This window comes from Muntiacus reevesi, chromosome 4, assembly GCF_963930625.1.
Source record: "Muntiacus reevesi chromosome 4, mMunRee1.1, whole genome shotgun sequence".
Classification (NCBI taxonomy): Eukaryota; Metazoa; Chordata; class Mammalia; order Artiodactyla; family Cervidae; genus Muntiacus; species Muntiacus reevesi.
In genome coordinates this window covers 50,612,597-50,633,491 of record NC_089252.1, presented here as the reverse complement: position 1 = coordinate 50,633,491, position 20,895 = coordinate 50,612,597, and positions in this window count along the sequence as shown.

Sequence of the window (20,895 nt, the reverse complement as noted above, 5' to 3'; positions counted from 1 at the left end):
GTTGCCATTTCCTTTCCCCGGGCATCTTCCTGACCCGGGGCTCAAACCTGTGTCTCCTGCATTGGCAAGTGAATTCTTTACTGCTGAGCCACCAGAGAAGCCACAATAAACACACTAAATCTAGTTAATGTCTGCACATCATTTCATCTGAAGGGTCACAGTGCCATAACCATGCAGGGATGGATACATAGAAGGAGCTGTGGTCAAAGGCAACAACACAAAATACAGGAAGCATCTTGTTACATCCGCCCACTCCCTCCCCGAGGAGTACCCACCATGAACCTTGACCCTGACACCTTGACCACAGATGGTAGGTAAACCATTGGTCAGCTGCTGACCCAAGCTAATTCATTTCGATCCTCTCCCAAGAAGTACAAACTTTGAACTTGACACCAGTCCCTTTCTCAGTTGTCCACTCAAACCCGGGAAATACCAGCCTCTGGGCTCTGTCCTGGTAATTTTTAGCAATGTTCATAGTGAAGCAATGAAAACTAGTCCCAGAGAAAAAGAGGAAAGAAAATCTGCTAAAGAAGCAGAGCTGAGAGAGAGACAGGTTCTCAATGAACTCCCACTTCTTGGTCCCAATCCCTTATGGAGTCCAATGTTGTCACAGAGTAAAACAAATGATATAAGGCCCCCTTACTGAAGAGAGAGCATATGTGATCTGAAATGTGAGGCACCTTGAAAAAGGGGGTTTGATTTTAAGTAAAGCTAGTATCAATTTTCTGAAACTTGAAGTAATTTTTTTGTTCAGATACCATGCTATATCTCTTTCTGTTGTCAATTTAAAAAAAAGTACAACCTAAGGAGTCGAGTCAACAAAAGAGTCCAAAATGCGGTACTTGGATGCAATCTCTGAAACGACACAATGATCTCTGTTCATTTCCAAGGCAAACTGTTTCATATTATGGTAATCCAAGTCTGTACCCTGACCAGTAATGCTGAAGAAGCTGAAGTTGAACAGTTCTATGAAGACCTACAAGACCTTCTAGAATTAATGCTCCCCAAAAATGTGCTTTGCGTTATGGGGGACTGGAATGCAAAAGTAGGAAGTCAAGAAACACCTGGAGTAACAGGCACATTTGGCCTTGGAGTACAGAATGAAGCAGGGCAAAGGCTAATAGAGTTTTGCCAAGAGAACGCACTGGTCATAGCAAACACCCTCTTCCAACAACACAAGAGAAGACACTACTTATGGACATCACCAGATGACCAACACTGAAAGCAGATTGATTATATTCTTTGCAGCCAAAGATGGAGAAGCTCTATACAGTCAGGAAAAACAAGACTGGGAACTGACTGTGGCTCAGATCATGAACTCCTTATTGCCAAATTCAGACTTAAATTGAAGAAAGTGGGGAAAACCACTAGACCATTCAGGTTTGACCTAAATCAAATCCCTTATGATTATACAGTGGAAGTGAGAAATAGATGTAAGGGACTAGATCTGATAGACAGAGTGCCTGATGAACTATGGATGGAGGTTTGTGACATTGTACAGGAGACAGGGATTAAGACCATTCCTAAAAATAAGAAATGCAAAGAAGCAAAATGGCTGTCTGAGGAGACCTTACAAATAGCTGTGAAACGAAGAGAAGTGAAAAGCAAAGGAGAAAAGGAGAGATATACCCATTTGAATGCAGAGTTCCAAAGAATAGCAAGGAGAGATAAGAAAACCTTCCTCAGTGATCAATGCAAAGAAACAGAGGAAGACAATAGAATGGGAAAGACTAGAGATCTCCTCAAGAAAATTAGAGATATCAAGAGAACTTTTCATGCAAAGAAGGACACAATAAAGGACAGAAATGGTATGGACCTAACAGAAGCAGAAGATATTAAGAAGAGGTGGCAAGAATACACAGAACTATACAAAAAAGATCTTCACGACCCAGATAATCACAATGGTGTGATGCCTCACCTGGAGCCAGACATCCTGGAATGTGAAGTTAAGTGGGCCTTAGGAAGCATCACTATGAACAAAGCTAGTGGAGGTGATGGAATTCCAGCTCAGCTATTTCAAATCCTGAAGGATGATGCTGTGAAAGTGCTGCACTCAATATGCCAGCAAATTTTGAAAACTCAGCAGTGGCCATGGGACTGGCAAAGGTCAGTTTTCATTCCAATCCCAAAGAGAGGCAATGCCAAAGAATGCTCAAACTACTGCACAATTGCACTCATCTCACACTCTAGCAAAGTAATGCTCAAAATTCTCCAAGCCAGGCTTCAGGAATAAGTGAACCGTGAACTTCCAGATATTCAAGCTGGTTTCATAAAGGCAGAGGAACCAGAGATCAAATTGCCAACATCCACTGGATCATTCAAAAAGCAAGAGAATTCCAGAAAAACAACTGGAATATTGAATATGACAAAGCCTTTGACTGTGTGGATCACCACAAACTGGAAAATTCTGAAAGACATGGGAATACCAGACCACCTGTCTGCCTCTTGAGAAATCTGTATGCAGGTCAGGAAGCAACAGTTAGAACTGGATATGGAACAACAGACTGGATCCAAATAGGAAAAGGAGTACGTCAAGGCTGTATATTGTCACCCTGCTTATTTAAATTACATATAGAGTACATCATGAGAAACACTAGGTTGGAAGAAGCACAAGCTGTAATCAAGATTGCCAGGAGAAATATCAATAACCTCAGATATGCAGATAACACTACTCATGGCAGAAAGTGAAGAACTAAAGAGCCTCTTGATGAAAGTGAAAGAAGAGAGTGAAAAAGTTGGCTTAAAGCTCAACATTCAGAAAACTAAGATCATGGCATCTGGTCCCATCACTTCATGGCAAATAGATGGGTAAGCAGTGGCTGACTTTTATTTTTATTTTTTTGGGCTCCAAAATCACTGTAGATGGTGATTGCAGCCATGAAATGAAAAGACACTTACTCCTTTGAAGGAAAGTTATTACCGACCTAGATGACATATTAAAAAGCAGAGACATTACTTTGCTAACAAAGGTCCATCTGGTCAAGGCTATGGTTTTTCCAGTGGTCATGTGTGGATATGAGAGTTGGACTATAAAGAAAGCTGAGCACCGAAGAATTGATGCTTTTGATCTGTGGTGTTGGAGAAGACTCTTGAGAGTCCCTTGGATTGCAAGGAAATCCAACCAGTCCATCCTAAAGGAAATCAGTCCAGAATAGTCACTGAAAGGACTGATGCTGAAGCTAAAACTCCAATACTTAGGCCACCTGATGGGAAGAACTGACTCATTTGAAAAGACCCTGATGCTGGGAAAGTTCGAGGGCAGGAGGAGAAGGGATGACAGGGGATGAGATGGTTGGATGGCATCACCGACTCAATGGACGTGAGTTTGGGTTAACTCCGGGAGTTGCTGATGACAGGGAGGCCTGGTGTGCTGTGGTTCATAGGGTCGCAGAGAGTTGGACATGACTGAGTGACTGAACTGAACTAAGGGAGTCGAGAATTATGTTTTATTCAGCAGCCTTGCTGAGAACTTAAGCCCTGAAGACAGACGCTGAGATAGCTCTGAGGGACTGTTCCCAAGAGGTAAGGGAGGAGCTGGGATATATAGGAGTGTTTGCAACAAAAGCCAGGTATTCGGAACATCAAAAGATTGCTAACTTAAAAAACCCCAATATCTTAAATGAATGAATTTAGTGCTCTTCCATTTATGGAAAGATGTAAGAGTACAGGCTATTGAAATCACTCCTCTGATATGCTCCTTGAGTATCTAGGGCCTTCCTGACTTCTTTCATTCTTTCCTGTAGTGAATTCACTCAGAATGCATGGTCAGGTCGGCTGCTGTGACTGATGGCTTGATGGCCACTACAGCATTCTTTGTTTACTATATGGCCGGCGAGGAGACTTGCTTTCTCCATACTGATAAGAAAACTGAATTTATGACCCAAGTAAAGGCTTCCCAGGTGGCACAATGGTAAGAACCTGCCTGCCAGTGCAGGAGACTTAAGAGATGCAGGTTCAGTCCCTGGTTCAGGAAGATGCCCTGGAATAGAGTATGGTAACCCACTCTACTATTCTTGCCTGGAAAACTCCATGGTCAGAGGAGCCTGGTGGGCTACAGTCCACGGGGTTCACAAAGAAGTCAGACATGACTGAGACACACACACACACACACACAAATTTCAGTTAGTAGGGCAATCAAGTTAAAATACAGGTTTTAAATAGGGTTACATTTGGCTATGCTGTGTTATTATAATTATAGATTCTTGTGGTGGTATCCTCTTTCTTTGTAAGAAGCAGAGATGTTCTTGCTGACCAACTGTTTTACACCAAGATTATTTTGACTATTAAAATAGTGACTCTACAAGAAGCCAGAGTTTGTGAGACACGCTTTGAAAATTGTATAATTGCAAGGAGTCACAAAATATGGCCAGTATGTAGGGTAGTGATAATTTATGAATTATTTTTAATGTCAGCCCCTTCAGATTTAACTGAACTTAATATTCAACTGCTGGTGGCACTGGTGGTAAAGAACCCTCCTGGCAATGCAGACATAAGAGACACAGGTTCCATCCCTGGGTCAGGAAGATCCCCTGGAGGAAGGCATGGCAGCCCACTCTAGTGTTGTTGACTGGAGGATCCCATGGACAGAGGAGCCCGGTGGGTCATGGCCCATAGAGCTGCAAAGAGTTGGGCATGCCTGAAGCGACCTAGTATGCACACTGCTGTATTCAGCTGCAGTTCAGTTTGATGATCATTTCAGTGTTTCCATTTTATTTATTGTGATTCTCAGGTATGTCTCTGGAAAGGCTGATTCTCTCTGATTAAGCCAAAAATAGATTTATTTTTAATATTGACACTTCTGCCTTTCATGAGGTAGAAATATAGAAAGAGCTTGGCCTCTAGCTAACCACACATACACAAAAAAACCAGATTATGTATAAAATCATAACATTTCTTGAACCCATTAAAGAATTGAGATTGTAGTACATCCAACTAGCCTGATTTCCTAAGAAAGAAGGACAAACATCATTTTTGATGTGAGTATCATTTCTCCTGTGGCAGGTGGAAGAAGGCAGGGCCTCCATGCAAGCTGTAATAAGAAATTCAAGTAAAAAATCTTTTTGATTCGATAAAGGTGGAGTGTGTCTGGCTTGAGGGTACAAAACCCCTGGGACCTTAATCCATGAGGGAAATTCACACCTGTCCATGGGCTGTTCTAGAAATCAGTGCCTTCATGAGCAAGACTGAAAGTGGGGATTGGCAGGAGGACAAAGCCTTTCAGCAGCGATGGGTCTGAAGGAGGAGCAGAAGTTCACTTGATTCCTTTGCCATGGAAGAGCAAAACCCACAAGCTGCTGGGGGAAAAGCGGCATACCCCATAGCCCTCCAAGGCACTGGGTAAAAAACCCATTGCACCTTGGAGTAAGAATTCTGTACTTTTGGGGGGCCCAACCTGTTTAAGTTCTCAAAACACTAGAGGAGGAACAGGATCACTGAGAAAGCCCTGCCTGTAAAATCCAGGGATTCATCGCCAACAGAAACAGGGATGGGTTTCAGTTGCATTCTGCTCTGTGAAATAATTCAGACTCAAAAGGCTAAAAATAGAAAAATGCATAGAGGAAGAAAACAGAGGTGTTAAAGGCTGGTGTTAGGGCAGGAAGACTGAAAGGAGTATATTTATAAAGGAATCATTGGAGGTGATGGGTCTGTTCTATATGTTCATTGTGGTGTGATTATGTAGCTGCATGGATTTGTTTAAAAAAAATACAGACTGATATACTGTATAAGTCTTCCCTGGTGGATCAACAATGCAGGAGGTGCAGGTTTGATCCCTGGGTCAGGAAGATCCCCTGGAGGAGGCACGGCAACCCACTCCAGTATTCTTGCCTGGAGAATCCCTTGGATAGAAGAGCCTTGTGGGCTATAGTCCATAGGATCGAAAGAGTCAGACGTGACTGCAGTGACTGAGCAAACATGCACAAATACTATATAAGTTGTATGGATATTATGTCTCAATATTCTTGCTTAAAAGAAAAACAACTGATGTAGGATTCTTGGTTTTTGTAACAGAGGCAGAATTTGGATCTCCCCAAATTCCTCTCCTTGTAGAAATAGATAGACTTGATGAGCCAATCAAAAAACTCCATGGATAACATATATAATAGAACTAGGTGATAAAACGTCCTCATTAATTCCCAGATTTGAGCACATGGAGACAAATCAATGACAGCTACAAGACATGCATCGTGTCAGTATCTGTCTGGAGAGAGCATTGAGGCAAGGCTGGAATCTGATAACTGCCATCAGATAGTCACTGAAATACTGAGAGGGCAAGAAATCCTTGGAAATGTTGTAAGGGGCTTGTGTAGTTCCTGCCTGTGAATTCTCAGAACAAACCAGCAAAAACTCCCTTCCTGGACAAAGCCCCACGCTAAGAGAGACTCCTGGGAATAGAACTTGAGTAGTCCAGAGAGAATGGAAACAGTGTGGGAGAGAATGTCCAGGTTAGAGCTGGAGGGGTAAAAGCCAAGTCAAAATGTGTGCCTCCATGCTTTATCACACTTCAGAGATGTCAGAGGAAGCAACGGACCTGTGAAGTTTGAAATGCTATCCAGAACCAACCTTTTCATTTTCGTTCAAGAAAAGTAAGTTCACATAAAGGTGAGCAAGAAAAAAGAATTGAGATCAGTTTCTTTGCAATATTATTAAAAGAGAAGCAGTGGAATAGAATCCTCAGACCCAGCCAGTATAAGACCTGCCATAAATATGGGACCACAAAAAAATATAAGTACAAGCTATTATTTCAAAATTAGTTAAGAGATATGAAGAAAATGAAGCCACATGTGAAGAAAGTTACCATAAATCAGAATTAGAAAAATTCAGAAGTGAGATATTAATTATCAGGAAATAATTAGATATAAAATAATTAGAAATGAAAAGAATAAAAAAGGCTAAGCTAAATGGAACACCAGAGTAAATAATACCTTTAGAAAAATATAAAGTGGAAATAAGAAAGACTTCATAAATCAAGAAGTGATGAAGAAAGTGATAAAAATATTTGAGAGAAAAATGTTAATCAAAAATATCTGAAGTATGATTGCAGTAGTCCTTCTAATGTTCCTCCCTCCACCTAGCATGGTAGAAAACAGAATAATTACTAAATCTACAATTTTTTAAAATTATAAAAACAAAAGGTTTGAAATAATGGTTACTACTTGAGAAAGTTGACCCAGAACAATTCATATCTTGATAAATTCTATTAAAATTATAGGACATTAAAGAAAAACAATTATTGGACATCCAGAAAAAAAATACCCAGTTACTTATAAGGGAAGGAAACTCACATTGTCATGAACTTTTAAGCTACAGAACTTTCCATCAAGATCATTGGAGTATTGCATTCAAGATACTCATGGAGAAAAAAAAATTGATCCAATGATTGGATCAAGTCGAATTGACTTTCCAGTATCAAGGTCACAAACTCTTACCTCTGTGCAAAAATTCAGGAAATATTATCCCTATAAGTTCCTCCTATGGAATTTACTAGAAGGTGAGCATCAAACAAAATGGCCAGAGACATTGATATAAAGTTGGAGGGTAAAATTTAATTATATATTTACTCATAAAACTAATACTAAACGAGGACTATAAAAGAAAAAGTATGTTGTAACTATAAATAGTAAGAAATTGAAAGAGACTGGAGAAAATAAAAGCAGAAATAGTTAACTGCTTTTGTTGATCACTGTGATGGATAATGTTAACATCGGTATTGTTTTACTGAGGTTGTTGTAATGTTGTTTAATTGCTAAGTCATGTCCTACTCCTTTGCTACCCCATGGACTGTAGCCCTCCAGGCTCTTTTGGATTGAGCAAATATATGTGACGTATTATCTCTTCCCTAGTGATCCTGAAAACCAGCTTCTCAGGAGAGAGACATGAGATACAGGTATAAGATAGACAAGCTTAACTCGGGAGCCTGCCTTTCTAAAATCAAATTAGAAATAGTATTATGAAAAAAAAAAAGTATTATGAAGTTGTTAGGCTCTTTCTCTTTAAAAATGTGATAAGTGTGTGTGTGTGTGTGTTCTAGTCCTAGTTCTGCCCACTTAAAACACCAAGATAATGACTAGCCCTAAAGCAGGGACCATCCCTGTAGCCCAAATGGTACCTAGTAACATGATTGCCCTCTTATAACAAACAAACAAATGAAGGCATCTTGGAGTAATGTCTGATTGCAGGGGCCTGGGTCAAAAGTTTTTAAGATAATCCTGAGGTATGTTGTCACTGCAGACATAAACCAGGCTATCGGACTACAAGAGTCAAAGCTGAAGGACTTAGAGCCACTTTGAAGAGGCTCCCAGTGTCTAAAGATGTAAAAATTTGTGCGTCAATAAGTGTGATAACCATAATGGTTTGTAAGATATCAGTGTTTAAATATATGAGTCCATAATGATTCTTTATAAAGAGATTAATTATTTACATTGGGAAGATGATAGGAAACCAACTTAATATTCTAGTGGATATACACCGTATCAGTGGTAGAGTCTTGATTTGAACTAACTCTGGATTTCTGCTGCCTAGAAATTGAGAGTTTGAACATGACAAGTACAAGTTCCTTATTTGAGAACTCTAGTATTTTTGTAAGTTGACATTGGGACTGAAGTTGCATTTTTAAGTGGCCATTTTGGGAGTTCTGGGGGAGAGATCCAGAGGGTGATCCAGAGGAAACGGAGCGTGCTGTGGCCAGCGGCAGTCAGGTCAGAGGACTTCAAGGTACCTTCCGGCTTTCCAATTCCTGTTCCGGGTCAGAGCCAGACCCACCTACAGTGCTTGCCTTTAGGCTCTGGGAAATCTCCGCTGAGGGCTTATGATAAATCACCCTTTATTTATGGTCTGTTAAGTGGGCAGTGACCTGGACCCAGCCAATCTCTGTTGTTTTGTTTTTAGATGTAGCAATCACTCATGTCAGCGGAGCTCTTTTCCCTTTATGGCAAATAAAGGACCAACCTAAGGAACAGGCGCATTTGTACCTTTGGGGAGATGTTAAACAAAGACTAAATCAGCATGTGTTACTCTAGCAGAGTGGAAAATAAATCAGATTAGGAGTTGTAGGATAGAAGGTCGATTCCCTGCCGCTCCCTAGCTGTTTGAATTCAGGCAAGGAACTCTTCTGAATATATATGACTGATCTATGCGATAAAGACAACAATATCTATCACTCAGGATTGGGGTAAAGACTCAGTGAGATTAATTGAAATGATAGATGCAAATGGGTTTATAAAACATGTCACTGTAAAATAGAAATAGGGTAATTTGAAGAAAAAAATCAAAGTAAGAAGGTCAGAATGACCCAATTTTCCTGTGTATTTGTCTGTCTTCTATCCTCTCTGGGTTAGAAATACATAGCTCAGGTTCCAGGGCAGTTAAAACTCTTATTAGAAACATAGACTTTTTAGTGAGGATTTTTCTTGGTTTAGCCTAAAACCAGGAAGGGAAGAAAACAAATCTTAAGCATAAACCACACTTTTTGGCAGTTTATTAAGTCTCTCCTTTTTCATTGCTACTTCTTTTTCTTTCACATCCATAACCTAGCAACTTCTTAAGAAATGCCTAAAGAAAGAGAAAAATTCTTAGGTAATATAGATGAAAAGTAGCTTTGACCTGACTGCTAGGTGATCTGGAAATGTCAGTTCAATAATTCATTTGGTATGAATTTGGGAATGAGCTTTCAGGATGGTTTCCAAGATTAATTGATGAGCTCATGTGACCATGTGTACATGTGGAGAGGGAGGGGCATCAGGGGCTTTATTAAGCTAGTAGCTATTGAATGTCCTATTCTGATGATTATTTTAAATTATGGTAACATATACAAAATATAAAGTTTACCGCCTCCAGCATCTTTAAGTGCACAGTTCAGTAGTGTTCAGTACATGCCCATTATCATACCACTACCAATCTCCAGAATACTTCATCTTAAAACTGAAAATCTCAACCTATTAAACGATAACCATTCTAATTATTTTAGGACTATTTTTCCCCTTGAATTGCTTGGTGAAGTACATCAGAGATCAGCAGCAGTGTATGCTGTGCCTTGTATATGACATGTCATTCTTAGATTACAAAAACTGGAACCAAGTCCAAAGTGCTTGTACAAAATGTGACACAGCTTGCTTAATAATTTAAAGGATTCTCCTGACAACAGTGATGTACATTCAAATATCAAAACCTGTCTTCAGATTTAAGGACTGGATTTGAGCTGATTTAGTTTATTTTGCTCGTTGAAGAATCTGTTCTTTAAGTGGTAGAAGTGGTGGTAGTTATTAGGATGTTGATTTCACGGAGCAGCTGATTTGGACAGGAGCCCCTTACTTGGCTAAGTTCATGAGCTCTGGCCTCGCCTGCTTGCTCTGGGTTGTGAGTGTGGCCTCTCAGACCCATCAAGAAATGCACATTATTGATTCCTTTTTGCAGGGGAACTTGGTTGATATTTCCTCCATGACATATGCTTGTACGGCAATCGAAAAATTCTTCCAAGTTCATTTTTATGCCCCCTTGAAGCAGTTGTCAAAAAAAATCTCTTTCTCTATTGCCTTTCTAACCTGAACATTCAAAACAACTCGAGGTCAAATCAGTTTCACAGAACAGCAGACTGCTGGGAAGGAAATCAACTAGAGCTGCAAATGGCAAAGGGTTTTTTGTTGTCATTTTTCTTAGATCTAGAAAAACAGAATAAAAAAAGAATTAAAATTAATCAATAATATAACCTCTCTTCTCCTTAATCAACTCCTTAGACTTTGAAGTTTTAATAAAGGTCAACAAAGTCCTGCGTTATTTGCAGGATGCAGTTGTAAACAGGATAACTCATGTAGACATTCCTCTCATGCTGGAGATGCAGAGAGGCCGGAGGGGGTTTCACAGAGGCCGCTTCTCCTGGCGTGACACGGATTGTTACTCCTATTATCATTTACTCTTCCATCTGAGGAGAACAGGCAGAACTGTCACAGCGGGAGAAAACAGGGAGGCAACAGAAATGAATGTTCTTCTCCAGATGGCAGGAGTTTATCTTGCAAAGTTTGAAATACTATTTAGGTACAGTGGAAAACAGAGTGGGTCTGACACCCTTCAACTGAAGCACTTCAGACTGTCATAAATTAGTTCAGTTGTTCCACAGACACCTTTATGAAAAACAGTTGAATGCAAAACAGTTGGAGCTGTAGCAGGAATGATTTAAACAAGTGTTTATTCATAATTGAATCATATTGTTAATAATCTGCTGAAGATAAAATGGTATGATGTAGTATCAATTTCCATGAAAATGCACTGTTATGACTAAGCAAAGAACTCCTACCAAGACTTTTTAAGAAATAACCAATTATCAGTTCATATTTAAAATAAGAGAATCAAAGAAAATCAGCTACCGGTTCCAATTTCCATCATCTTTATTAATCACTAATTTTATATCTTGAAAAGTGGTACATTCAAATAAAAGTACTTAAACACATATGCCAAAAGAAAAAAAAAACAAAACCAGGAGCAAATGCTTTACCACTTATGAAAAGTGGCAGTGAAATAATTTTGATACCAGTCAAGCTTTGTGACATTATTATTCATGCAGACAGAGTTAGAAATTAACTTGCATAATTCTGCCCAACTATGGAAATAGAACAAGGTTAACCAAGTGAGAACAAGCAAGAATCTGAGCTTGCTAGAGCAGAAGTCACCCAAGGCAGTAGCATTTGGGCAAAGACTTAAAGGCAGGCAGAGGAATGGGAAAGCCAAATGGGATGGTTGGCATGGGGGAGACAGGCCAATTAGAAGCAGGGGAACTTGTATGATTAGTTAACAGTGGGTTTTGGCTTTCTCTTGCTGGTCCAAAGTGGTAAGCAAGAACAGAAAATGATGGGAAAGCTGTCAGCTTTTAATCAAGTCCTAGCCATTTGGGGCTGATTGTTATAGGAGTTATTGTTTGGCTTCCTGAATCACTGGCAAGAGCAATCTGATTTCCTACAAGTCTGCGTTACATTAGATTGATTTCTGCCTGGACTCCTTATTGCAGATAATGGGATGTTTGGTTCCTGGGGTAGGTTGCTTTAGATTGTGGGTTGGAGTTTCGTTTTTATGTAGGAACTGGTCGTTTTCCACTAGTATATTCAGTTTCTCAAAACAAACCGATGTGAAAGACAAAATGCACAGGACAAATAAAGAGATGGTTTAAACTGTTACAAAAGGGAGGACATTCATTAGTGTGAAATGTCTCACAGAAGAGAGAGTTTCATAAAGCAAGTAAATAGAGAGTGGAGCTGGGTCTCATTTGAGTTACTGAGAAAGGATGGAGATTCGACTTATCCTGGAAAATGCTAGAGCAAGTGATCATTTGCAATTAGCTCCCATAATATAATTCAGGGGAGGAATTTCTCAACTTTTGTTGCCTTCCAGGAGCCCAGGGATTTTCAGCATCATCGTAAGTAAGCAATGGATTGTTTGGTGTAAGTCAAGCGCGTTGTTGTTATGTCCTTAGTCATTCATTCGTGTCTGACTCTTTGCTACCTCACGGACTATAGCCCGCCAGGCTCCTCTGTCCATGGAATTCTCCAGGCATGGGTAGGAAAGCTGGCGTGGCCTTGTCAGGGTGCTGTGTAGCGAAACTCAGCTGAGTTAGCCTGGGAAAGTAAAGGCGGAGGTGGATCACACAGCATCTGGGGAATCCAGATATCACTTATCAGACCGTGAGGAGATAATGAAGATCTAGGGGGCAAGAGAATAATGTGTCACAGAGATTCTTCGGGTAGATCAATCTCATGGTGATGTAGAGGCTGTATTCTTAGAAAGAGACTCACAGAAAATTAAGGAAATGTCAAAAACCTGTGGCTCCCAGAAGGTAAAGATCTAAACTGGGGTGGGAATGGGAGACAGTCACTTTTGAGAAGAAGATGAGGACAGCAGCTAGCTTTTGCTTCTCCAGTTTGCATTCCACCTTTCTCTAGTGATAGCACATAAGATTTCTTTCTTTCTTTTTTTGGCTACATCACACGGCTTGCAGGATCTTAGATCCCTGATCAGGGATTGAACCCAAGCCCCCAGTGAAAGCTCTGAGTCCTAACCTGTGGACCACCAGGGAAGTCCCTAAAATTTTCTTTTTCTTTGGATGAAGGTCCCTTCCCATGGTTTCTTGTGAAGTCTAAACTGGTTTCTTTTGGGGGTACCTATGGGATAAACACATGGGGATGTCTAGGAAATAGTTTAATATGTATGTGAAAGTCACTCTTTGTGACCTCATGGACTATACAGCCTATGGAATGCTCCAGGCCAGAATACTGGAGTGGGTAGCCATTCCCTTCTCCAGAGGATCTTCCCAACCCAGGGGTCGAACCCAGGTGTCCCATATTGCAGGTGGATTCTTTACCAGCTGAGCCACCAGGGAAAATTCACCTTCTCTGGCCCCCAGTTTCCTCTCCTTCTGTCTTGCTGTGTCAGTGACCTATGCCAGCTTCCATCAAAACATCCTGCCTAGACTCTTGGGTACGTTTCTTGACTCATTTCTTAGGTACATTTCTTGACTCCTTTATCTCACAAATTCAATCCACAATGAAGTCTTACCCATTTTATTTAGTAAATAAGATCTGAATCTATCCTTTGTCCTCGGTCCCAACTATAAATCTATTAGCCTTATCCCTTGTCATCTCTTGAATGGGCTTTGAATAGCCAACCCCCACCCCCATTATTCTGCATTTCTCCCTTTCCCTGTCAATCCAATCCCTGTGCTAATGATGAGATCTTTACAAAAAATGCAAATATGTGCAAATATGGTTATGTAACTCCTTTGACTGTTCCTGTTTTCTGTTACCCTTAGAATAAAGTTTAAATTCCTTTGTGTAAATTACAAAGTCTCATATGAGACTAGCTGTTTTTTCTTGTCATCTTGATTTCTCTTTTCTAACCTTTCTCTATTATACTTCAGTGAAATTGGTATTCATTTAATTCTTCTGGATAAATCACTTTTTTTGGCTGTCTGCAATCTTTTTAAATGTGCTTTTCTATTTCTTATAATTTTCTTTCGCCTCTAGATATACTTCTATCCATATCTCCTCACTAATCTTCATTTATCCTTTAGCTATTATTCTATATTTTCTTCCCTTCATGGGGACAAATGAGCCTGAAACTTGTGGAAGAGGTCAGGACTAGAGATATATAGGCAACATAAAAACCCAAAATAGATGAAGATTCTTTGGGACAGGTGGCTGCTTGAAGGGTATTTACCAATACCTAATAGAGTTCTTGTTCCATTGTTAAGCTGTGTCCAATTCCTTGCAACCCCATGAAGTACAACTTGTCAGGCTTCTCTGTCCTTCACTATCTCCTGGGGTTTGCTCAAAATCATGTCCATTGAATCAGTGATGCCATCCAACCATCTCATCCTCTGTCGTCCCATTCTCCTGTTGCCCTCAATCTTTCCCAGCATCAGGATCTTTTCTAATGAGTCGACTCTCCGCATCAGGTGGCCAAAGTATTGGAGCTTCAGCATCGGACCTTCCAATGAGTATTCAGGGTGGATTGCCTTTAAGATTGACTAGTTTGATCTCCTTGCTATCCAAGGAACTCTCAAGAGCCTTCTCCATCACCACCATTTGAAAACATCAATTCTTCAGTGCTCAGCTTTTTGTGGTCCAACTCTCACATCCATATGTGACTACTGGAAAAACCATAACTTTGACTTAATGGAGAGGCAGAACAAAATGAAAAGTTGAGGGTGGATAGCTAAAAGGCACTAATTGAAGAGATTTAGGATAAGCTAGCAATGAACAGAATTAGGTGTATCATTGAGGTCTATTAGGGTTAAGGACTGAAAAACATTTTGGAGTTACTATTTAAGAATTGATTTGGGACCTGAAAAGAGCAGTACAAGTGATTCTTGAATAAGGCACGTGTTAGTGGTGTCAAAGCCATGCAGTTGAAATTCCATGTATAATTTTATAAATTGACCCTCATTATCCACAGTTCCCCATCCACAAATTCAACCAACCCCAGATGGAGTAGGACTGTAATATGCATTGAAAAAAATCCACATATCAGTGGACCCATTCAGTTCAAACCCATGCTGCTCAAAGGTCAACTATGTTAGCACAGTAGGGAGGATAAAAGTCAAGTGGCAGTGAGTCAAAGAGTAACAGAGTGGCAAGGATGTATAGATAACAAGGATAAAATAGTTTTTTGATGGAAAGAAGAGTTATTATAGTTTTGGAAGGATGAAGATGGACAGGCAAGGATTTGTGTATCTGTTATGAACCAGAGGTAACATAATAGAGCCAAGAGAATAAGAGAAGCTTAATTTCTTGCTTCATGTTCATGCTTCCTCTTAGAGGGGGTGTCACATGCAATGTGGCAGCATAAGACTGCAATATGGCTAATCCCAAGTACTGTCTATGGTCATCTTTTCTGTTGGTATTGGAAGAGCAGTTTCATTAGTATTGATATTTGGTTGTTTATGATATGAACATTTTTTCATTCTGTGATTATTTTTAAGATTTGGACTTGTATTCATTAAAACCATTGGAATTGGAAAATGTCCATTTCCCTACTTAAATGCTCTCAGCTCCTTCCTACAACACAGGCTGGGCTAAGAAAGCAGAGTGTGTATCAGACAGGCTGAAAAACAGAACTGCTGTTTTCCTTTTTCCTGGAGCAAGGACTCAGTCCGCAGATAGAGTAGGTTGCCTCAGGGAGTAGTGAGCTCCACACTACGGGGCTTGTTCAAGCTTCTGTGAGTCATTCAGATTGATGTGAGGCCTAGATGATTTTTAGAGGCACTTGCATCTGCAATAAATTATGAATTTCATGTTTCTAAATGACTATAGAGCCTGAATGCGAGCTACATGCTAAGTTAAGAGTAAATAGATATGGGCTGTTAACAAAGTAAGCAGTGAAGTGGAAGATCGTTTTTGCTGACAAGCTTTGCCAAGGATAATCTTTAAGAGAACTGAGAGTTGATTCTATTAATGTTCATTGTTGCTCTTTTTAGATAGATTTCCATCTTGTGCTTAAATTACAAGTTATATTTTCAAGAAGAATAAGTAGAGTGGATGGGAACCTTGGCATGTAATATCTGTCTGGAATCTTTATAGGCGATAAAGTTTTGTATTCATGGCGTGTTCCAAAGAAATTGGCTGGGGTTCACTTTCACCCACTTCTATGTGGATGGTCCATGTTGTCATCTTTTCCCATCATTTCCTTGTTCCTTTTATCATCCACCCTCTTTCAGATGAGAAAACTGAATTAGAGCAGTTGGGGAGGGTCCAAGGTCATGGAGGGAATCAATGGCGAGAAGTCACCATATACATCATGAGGGAACATCAATAACAGAATGGTCAGTGGTGATTCACCCAGACCCTGTCTTGATGCTACATTTGGCGTGATGCTTAGCATTTCTGCATCACAGCCCTCTGTGTGCTTTCTCTGCTCAGTACAGATTGCATTACGGTGGATGCCCACATATTATTACTTGTAGAACAACTGAACACATATCAGAAATGGTAAAAGTTAAGTTTATTTTAGAAGGCTCATTTCTCCTGTCAAAACATCTGATCATTGCCTTTACCAATAATGAATTCCTTAATATTTTTGTTATTCAGAAAATGAAACATGGTAAAAGTGAAGAACCATGAAATTTTTGGGGGAAAAAAACCATCCAACCAATCTCAAATATTTTCTAGGCTTTGTGCTTCATTAAGGATGGCAGTAGGAGGAGGCACAACAAAGAGACACACTCTTTCAGTGTGTTTTATGTATTTGACAGAAAAATGACCAATAGAACCAGTCAACAATTTATTTCACAAATACAGATAGTGGAAAATTTTGATTAATTTGACTTAGGTTTTTGTCCAGATGATTCTATTTTTACATCCTTTTCTGAAGTAAAGATAGTTTTTAATTCTTACTGTAGGCAAGTAAGTGCGCTTTAAAGTGAGATCCTTGAACATAGTCAAATGTTTAATTAAATATAATATGTATCTCTCCAATGACCAGGCATGATAGAGTCAAAAGTCCTTTTCCCCACCCCTGATCCAAGGAGAATTCAATGGAATTTAATTCAACAAGTATTTACTGAATGCTTACTCTGTTACAGACACTAGTATAGGAACCTGCCCTACATAGGTGGGAGATATAGTCACTGTCTTCAAGGACATCTGTGTTGTGGAGTAATTCACAGCCTTGTGAGACAGTATTTCTTACAACTCTTGAGTCCCATAGATTCTTATTTTGAAAGTCATTTCTGTTTTCAAAATTGTATTAATTTGTTTATCTTGGTTAAAGGATTGCACCAATTCTTCTCTTTCAGTTTTCATAGAATAATATAAAGGATGGGATCTGGAAATGTCTTGATGAGAAACCCTGGTAGTGTTTTCCATGAATACACAGTGCCTGTGCTATACTTCAAAACTTCTTAGTGAAATGAACATTTTCCCAGCCTGCAGCCTTTCTCAACTCATTTCATATATTTGCATGCATTTTAATGGGCATCTTATTTCCGAGTTAGCTCATGTCTTTTCTTATAAATAATATACAAGAGACTATCAGAAAGATCAACAGGAAGACAAAAAAAAAAAAGACTCCAAAATTACAGTTTCTACTTACTTTCCTTGGGAGTGTTGACTGTGGATTGGAGAACAAAAGGAAGAGCTGATTTATTTGTGGGAAACCAAAAAGAAAATTAGAGTTTCTAGAAAATCAAGATGATATGTTTTTCCTACTATTATAACAGATAATGTCAAGTAATTGACTATTATCTTTTCTCTCAAGTCTCAGACATCAGTATTGTGCTATCCTGCAGATCATTTCAGTATTTTGTACCACTGTGAAGGCAAAGATAAATAATTAAATAGAGTAGGTAGTGCTTCTCAAACTTTGAGCTTACATATCACCATGGGGTTTTCATTAAAGTCCAAATTCTGATTCATGGTCTGGAGTGGAAACTGTCTTATTTTTGTTGTTGTTCAGGCACTAAGTCATATCCAACTCCTTGCGACCCATGGGCTGCAGCACACTAGGCTTCCCTGTCCTTTACCGTCTCCCAGTTTGCTCAAATTCATGTCCATTGAGACAGTGATGCTATCTAACTGTCTTATTCTCTACCCCTCCCTTCTCCTCCTGCCCTCAATCTTTCCCAGCATCAGGGTCTTTTCCAATGAGTCAGTTCTTCGCATCAGGTGGCCAAAGTAGTGGAGCTTCAGCTTCAGCATCAGTCCTTCCAATGAATATTCAGGACTGATTTCCTTTAGGATGGACTGGTTTGATCTTCTTGTTGTCCAAGGGATTCTCAAGAGTCTTCTCCAGTACCGCAATTGGAAAGCATCAATTCTTCAGCACTCAGCCTTCCTTATGGTGAAACTCTTATGTCTGTACATGACTTAAACCTGCTTTAATGCTGTAACTACCCGCCACAGGTGGCCACTGAGCATTTGACATGTGGCTGGTGCCCCCCACATTGTACAGTGTATGATCAGTCTGTCAAGAACAGTCGGATGACAGACCAATGACACTCTTTAAGATCTCTCTTATATTGGCATTCTGTTTCTTTTGTTATTTTCCAGATAGTCATGCATTTTGCTCATTTGATGATATTGAATTTTCTGGTAGAAGCTTTGAAAGCACATGTTTTGTTTTTTATTTTGGTAAATCTATGCAGCTCTGTCTGAGGAGCACAAAGTTAACTGTGACCTTTTGTTAACGTTTCCATCTGAGAAACCTCCAACAATGTGTAAAGTCAATGGCATATTAAATTGCTCAGCGAAAACAGATGTATTTCATTCACTCGTGGAAAAATCTCTTCCTGTGCCAGATATTAGAATGAGTAGGTTTGGTTTTGAGTATAATTCATTTCTTCATTTAAAATTTAAGAATTCTTTATATCTTTTGTCTCATTAAAATAGGAGTGTAAATAGTAAATACTTAAATAAAGGTATAATCAATGTGTAAATCATCTAATATTATATTTCTTTTAACATTTTTCTTTTTATGGCCACACTGTGCAGCCTGTGGGATCTTAGTTCTCAGACCAGGGACTGAACCCTCGCCCTTGACAGTGAAAGCATGGAGTCCTAACCACTGGACCACCATGGAATTCCCATTAATATTTACTCTGTATAAACATAAAAGTCCTTCCTTTGAGTGATTTATCTTGAAAAATAAATCTTCCCTAGGAGAATAAACAAAATCTGCTAGCTTAGTGCATTAAATGGGCACTGACTGAGTTGGTTGTACTTCCATAGATTTTTAAGAAAATTTATTATTAGTAAATACTTGCATAGTATTTATTATACATCAGGCACTATTATAAGTGATTTCAGATAATATTTATTTAGCCTTAACAACAATTGTATTAGATATTAGTATCTACCCCATTTATAAGTAAGAAAACTGGAGCACAGATAAATGGAGTCAATTTGCCAAAGGTCAGACAGCTAACAAATAGAAAGCATGTTTGATAATTGTCAGAATCCATGCTCTAACTCTCCGTGCCAGGCTGTGTACCAGCTCAGTGTTGGCTTGGTATGAAAGGATAGGCTTTTTCACATTAGACCCTGTATTTTAGATATATAAGAATCACTAATTCATTAGCAGTCTTTTTTGTTTATTTTTGTTAGTTGGAGGCTAATTACTTTACAATATTGTAGTGGTTTTTGCCATACATTGACATGAATCAGCCATGGACTTACATGTGTTCCCCATCCTGATCCCCCCTCCCGCCTCCCTCCCCATCCCATCCCTCTGGGTCATCCCAGTGCACCAGCCCTGAGCACTTGTCTCATGCATCCAGCCTGGGCTGGTGATCTGTTTCACCCTTGATAGTATACTTGTTTCAATACTGTTCTCTCAGAACATCCCACCCTCGCCTTCTCCCACAGAATCTAAAAGCCTATTCTGTACATCTGTGTCTCTTTTTCTGTTTCGCATATAGGGTTATCGTTATCATCTTCTTAAATTCCATATATATGCATTAGGATACTGTATTGGTCTTTATCTTTCTGGTTTACTTCACTCTGTATGATGGGCTCCAGTTTCATCCATCTCATTAGAACTGATTCAAATGAATTCGTTTTAATGGCTGAGTAATATTCCATGGTGTATATGTACCACAGCTTCCTTATCCATTCGTCTGCTGATGGGCATCTAGGTTGCTTACATGTCCTGGCTATTATAAACAGTGCTTGATGAACATTGGGGTGCACGTGTCTCTTTCAGTTCTGGATTCCTTGGTGTGTATGCCCAGGAGTGGGATTGCTGGGTCATATGGCAGTTCTATTTCCAGTTTTTTAAGAGATCTCCACACTGTTCTCCATAGTGACTGTACTAGTTTGCATTCCCACCAACAGTATAAGAGAGTTCCCTTTTCTCCACACTCTCTCCAGCATTTATTGCTTGTAGACTTTTGGATAGCAGCCATCCTGACTGGCGTGTAATGGTACCTCATTGTGGTTTTGATTTGCATCTCTCTGATGATGAGTGATGTTGAGCATCTTTTCATGTGTTTGTTAGCCATCTGTATGTCTTCTTTGGAGAAATGTCTGTTTAGTTCTTTGGCCCATTTTTTTTGATTGGGTCATTTATTTTTCTGGAATTGAGCTTCAGGAGTTGCTTGTATATTTTTGAGATTAATCCTTTGTCTGTTGCTTCGTTTGCTATTATTTTCTCCCATTCTGAGGGCTGTCTTTTCACCTTACTTATAGTTTCCTTTGTTGTGCAAAAGCTTTTAAGTTTCATTAGGTCCCATTTGTTTATTTTTGCTTTTATTTCCAATATTCTGGGAGGTGGGTCATAGAGGATCCTGCTGTGATTTATGTCGGAGAGTGTTTTGCCTATGTTCTCCTCTAGGAGTTTTACAGTTTCTGGTCTTACATTTAGATCTTTAATCCATTTTGAGTTTATTTTTGTGTATGGTGTTAGAAAGTGTTCTAGTTTCAT